The sequence below is a fragment of the Equus przewalskii genome, chromosome 25, assembly GCF_037783145.1.
Source record: "Equus przewalskii isolate Varuska chromosome 25, EquPr2, whole genome shotgun sequence".
Classification (NCBI taxonomy): Eukaryota; Metazoa; Chordata; class Mammalia; order Perissodactyla; family Equidae; genus Equus; species Equus przewalskii.
Window position 1 is genome coordinate 8,881,464 of NC_091855.1, and position 6,000 is coordinate 8,887,463.

The following is a 6,000-nucleotide window of genomic DNA, read 5'->3' on the forward strand; positions in this document are numbered from 1 at the left end:
ATAACTGAGGGGAGGTCTTGCCATCCTTAACAGAAGAAGAAGTTGTAATGCCTTCGGATTTATTACACTCAGCCTTGCACCTGCCCGAAGTTTGAGAAAGAATCCTCACCGTGATTGCAAGGGGAAGAGAGTATCGTACTGCATTGCCGTTCACTTTAGGAAGTATTCACGCTGCTCTTCCTTCAGTGACAGGAACTGATTGACCTCAAACGTTGATATTCTCCGTAGTGCTAGGTGCTACACCGAGCCTGAAACACAGCCTCTGCCTTTGCAACACGGAACTCTCACATATTTTATAAATTCTCGGTCAGTCACTCTGCGGTACATCCTGGTGGCGCTCGCTGGTCTTATTTGACAACCAAAACTCTGTTCTTTTCAAGTAAAGCATTATTTAAGTTGAAACTACCATCAGGTTAAGTGAAAATGCTTCTCTGATAGCCACTGAGTTGATTAAATTGATGGTCCAGTGTGCGTTTCCCCAAACCTTGGCTGTCCTTTTGCAGCAGAGGATTAGTACATCAAGATCAGGAAAGGGATGATTTCTAGATGACGAAAGCATGATTTCTAGATGACGTAAAACCAAATGGAGGCATATTCTCTAATAATAGAGAAACCGGACTAGAAAACAACATGGTATCTCCTCTTACCTTGGAGGAAAGAGGAGCTAAAGAACATGCCATTCTTTTTGATCCACAACAAAAGCAAATGATAGATCATCCTGAAATGGCAAAAGTATTTTTATTGTTTTAAAAAAGTCATTCGTTTGTTCCAAAGAGAAAAGCTCGGCGAAGTATAAAACAAACAGACAAATCATATAGCATGTGTATGGAACAAATAAATATACTGGATAGTTTCAGCATTCACTGGCATATATTGAAGAAGAATAAACTAATAAACCAAAAGACATTTCAGTTTAACTAGCTATTTTTCACAACTTGTGGAATTCTGCGAAATACTTGAAGATGGGGAAATGAAACTGGTCTGATACAACTCAGAGGAGTTGGCACGGGCTGTGGGCCTAGCTTGGGTTGTTTGGATGGCACTCTGCTAACTGTGTGGCCTTAAGAAAATGACTTAGCCAGCCTGTGTCCCTGTTTACTCAACTAGAAATGGAAATAATACCTACCTCATAAGGTTTTCAAAAAGACATTAATGAGATAACAGCATAGAGCTGGCATATAGTCAGCATTCAGTATTTCCCCCTCACGATCATGCTTAAAAAAGAAAAAAGCATTTAAGATTTATTTCTCTTTCTAGTGAAAGTAATAGTAACATTAGAGAAAAACTAAGAATCATTTTCAGATGCTTCAGAAAGGATATGTTCGTGGAGCTAGTCTGAATTTGGAGAGAAAGGAAGTCTTATCGGGGCAACCTAAACAGAGATAAGCCTGGTTTATGGAGGAAGTTGATCCTTAATAAATCCCCAATGAGGTATAATAGCCAAATCTTTGTCTTTTACCCCATTAGCTTGAGGAGGTGGAGGTGTGAAACCTTGGTGCTTGTGTGCCTGTCTTGGTAAGTCACTCACAAGGCCTCTCATCGCCTCAGCTCTTCTCTAGTATTCACACATGGACCAACCATGTCATTCCCATCCAAAGAGCTGGTAAAGGCAGCATCTTGAGTACATTTTTCAACTTTGATCTGAAAAAGCAAAATAAGTGCTGTGGCACTGTACTGACACTTTTTTAAATGGACAACACTTTTTTTGACCTGTATTATATATTCATATTATATACTGATAGGCAAAAATTTTTAAATGATCTAATTATGCAGCTATCGAAACTTGTCTAACTGTTGGGAAAGTTCTATTCAGGACCGACTATTTATCACTTTTTCCCTTAACAGATCATAATGAAAGGAATTCTATCAGAGTTGATACCAACTCTCTATTAAAATGGATTATAAGAGTGACTTGATGTCATAGAAAGTGTGTTCAGTTGTTCTCAAGTGTTCAAACCTTGAGTGAAGAGAAGAGTTTCCTGAGAATTTAGAAAAACCTTTGTGGACATTTGTTCTGGAGAAGTTGTCAGCAACAAGCCCCCTGAAGTTTAGTGTAACCAGGTGCCACGAACCAGCCAGGTACCACATGTGGTTTTCAACTAACTGTGATTCTGGAATGGAAAAGTGTGGGCCTGAATTCCCAAATAATGCCAAATTGCCAAAGTCCTGACTCAAGTTCTAGGCTTCCCAATTCAGGAGAAACATGGAGAAATTGGAGAAGAATCACTTCGTTTCGTGGTTTCAGTTGGGCATAATTCTGCATGTAGGGAAATTGATGGGAGTTGCATGGCAGCTGAGAAGGCTGTGGAGTGATTTCTAGTAACAGTCATCCAGAATATAAAGAGCTTCTCCCAAGATGACGATATAATCCTCCTCTTCTTTTTCTTTTTGAGGAAGATTAGCCCTGAGCTAACTGCTGCCAATCCTCCTCTTTTTGCTGAGGAAGACTGGCCCTGAGCTAACATCTGTGCCCATCTTCCTCTACTTTATATGTGGGACGCCTACCACAGCATGGCTTGCCAAGTGCTGCCATGTCCGCACCCGGGATCCAAACCAGCGAACCCCGGGCCACTGAAGCGGAACGTGGGCACTTAACCGCTGCGCCACCAGGGCATGCCCGCTCCTCTTCCTGACCACGTGCCCACTCAGAACTCTACCTAAGTCAAGTATAGAGTTTAACTCCCATATAAGAAGAATTATATGACGGTTGTTTTGTATTAATTCAAAATGTATTCATTGGATTTCTTTGTGTCTAACACTGTGCTATTTGGATAGCATAGGACTAAATATCTTTTTGGACTCCTGTGACTACACATTGAAGCAACTAGTCATCATAATGAAAACAGCAATGCTTACTGATATGCAGTTGTTAAATTGGTCTAATCACACGCCATAAAAAGTTGAGTTACTTGTTACGGGTTATTGGAAGGAGGTGAAACATATTGACTAAATTTGTTGGAGAAAGTGTCTAGGAAGCCCAGGACTTGAAGTGGGCCATGGCACGTTGGAAGAGAAATCGCCAAGGCAGATCACAGAATCATCATCTTTGGAAGCCTTTTATAATAGAAACATCTGCTTGAGGTGTTGGTTCAGTCTAAAGGAGAGTGGGAGGGCACCCAGGATAGTCTTTATAAAGTTCGTTCTGTCTAATATTTTGTGTGTAACCTCCAAACAGAATCAACAATAACAAGACCCTAGGCCTGTCCTCTTGCCTTTTGAACATTTTTCCCACATTGATTTTTCTCTGCATCGTAGAAGGTTTTCTCTGGGGAGTTCCTGTTTGGGCTCGGATCAGTTGGCTTTGGGGATGCCTGCAGTCTCCAGGTGAGTTTCCTCTCCTGTGGTGCTCTGGCTGTTTCCGTTTCCCTTGGGTCACAGAGCAGTATCCTAGACACACAGACAATGATCAGTTATATTTATAGCCACTGTGGAACCTATGAAACAGCTTGATCCTTCACAGAATGAACTCCGAGGCAGTCATGGAGGCCTGTGGGTGCTCTGAGAATAAAACCACCACTGAATATTCCTGCCTGCTCTCCATTGCTCACTAATGCTGCCTTCAGGTGTCTCCATGGGAGCTCTTACTTCAAGCTTTTGGTTGACAAGCCTGCCAATTCTACTTTGAAGATGGTGAAAAAGCTGCCTTCCCATTGGTACTACTATATTTATGCATTATTTTTGTTTACTTCATTTTCCCCTTGAAGTATCTACTTGCTTTTTTAAAAAAATGTTTTAGTTTATACAAAATTTATTCATTCAAAAGACATTTATTAAGTATATTATGTCCCAGACCCTGGGCTAGGGGCTGGAGAATAGCAGATGAGTAAAATAGTGTGAGTTCAACGATTGTTTTTGTGTCTAAATATTCCTTTTTTCTTTTGCTAGATTCTGATAAGAACTCTAGGTAAATAATAAGATCTTTTATTATCCTTTAATTTTTGGCTTAATGTGTTGCTATAATGGTGTCTTCTCCCTCCTCCTCCACTGAAAGGGAGAATGTTTAAGGAAAGCAGAAGTTATTGCTCTGCCTCCAGTTAAGAAATAAATATACTCGTCAGTCTATGCTTCCCTTCAAAATAAATGGATGTGTTTTGCATCTGAGGGAAGACATGCAGCATTCCGTTACAGTAATGGAATGAATTATAGCATGAAATAGAAGTTAGATATTTAGTGCTTTTTACTTTTATAACTGAATTTTGAATGCCCTTTGCAAGGCAGTAAGTTAGACCCTGGAATGTTAGGTCTGTACCAACAAACGTGACGAAGTTCTTATAAGCTCCATATTTTAATAGGTGAAAGGCATTGCTGCCTTTTACTTTTTGAAAGAGTGAACTGGAGACAGTAGCTTCTGGGTAAAGAGGTGATGGTGTGGACAAAGACCCCTGCTTCCTTCTCTGTTTCTTTTGATTAAAACTTAGATATTAGAAACTAAACACATTTGGGACATCCCTAAGAAATGGATAAAGGTCAACACTGGGAGTGTCCCTGCCTTGGCAGATGGACCAATAATTGTTTTCTAGTCTCAAGCAATTTCAAGTCACTCTGAATCTGACTCTTAAGTGCTTTCAATCTTATAACAGGAGACAAAATAAGAATTTTTCCAATGGGTTTGTTGCTTGTAATTTTTAACATCATAAAAACTTACCTCAAGTATCTACTAAACATGTCTCAATCCATGTAAGTTAAGTCAGAATCTTGGACAGCCTGAAACTTCTTACTGAGGACAATATTTTAGTGTTGCCCAGTTGATGGCCCGTAATAAAAAAAGTCCACATCTCTTATTTGATGAAAACCTTGATGTTGGGGAAAACATATCAGAAGGCTTTGAATAAAAACCAGTGAGGAACATATACACTAAAAGAATGTTACATCCATGTAAGTTATTCTGTCTCATATATTCACATCGCAGAGCCACACATCTCAAGAGATTCTTTATCGAGCTCCTTATAGCTGGCACCCTGAGCAGAGCTTACTAATTTGGCCACACTTCCCTGTAGGCCATGATAATCTTTATTAATTCACAACTACACCAAATGTTAATGTAGTCTTTTTATTATGCCAATGTACTAATGCAGCTATAAATTAAATTTTATTGTTATGAAATACAAAGTTTTTTGCAGAATTTTTAAATATAATTTTATTGCAGATTTTATTATTTTAAGTTTGTGAATAAGAAGTTAGTATTTACATACTTTATTGTGACTGAAAAATTTCTGTAATAATATTTGTGGAGTGAGATTTGACCTATATTTTTAGGAAAATTGAGTGGAAAGTACAGAGACTTCCTATATATCCCTTGCCCCCACACCCACACAACCTCTCCCACTATCGACATCCCACACCAGGTGGGTACGTTTGTTACCATCGATGAACCTACACTGACACATCGCTATCACCCAAAGTCCATATTTTACATTCCAGTTCACTGTTGGTGTTCCCCTACCTAAAACTTTCCCGTGCTCTGCCCACTCATCCCTCCCTGCCAGCCCTGCCAACCAGTGATCTTTTTGCTGTCTCCATAGTATTGCCTTTTCTAGAATGTCATATGATTGGAATCATACAGTATGTAGTCTTTTCAGATTGACTTCTTTCCTTTAGTAATATGCATTTAAATTTCCTCCATGTCTTTTCATGGCTTGATAGCTTATTTCTTTTTAGCACTGGATAATAACATTCCATTTTCTGGATGTACCAGTTTGTTTGTTATCTACAGTCATGTGCTGGATAATGATGTTTCAGTCAATGATGGACCACATATATGGCAGTGGTCCCATAAGATTAGTACCATGTAGCCTACATCTATAGTAGGCTATACCATCTAGCTTTGTGTAAGTACACTCTATGATGTTCACACAATGACAAAACAGCCTAATGATGCATTTCTCAGAATGTATCTCCATTGTTAAGTGATACATGACTGTATTTGCTTTCATTTCTAGTTCTCATTGCTATGGTACATTTTGTTAATGTGTATGTTCTCAAGAAAAATAGATGGCTTAA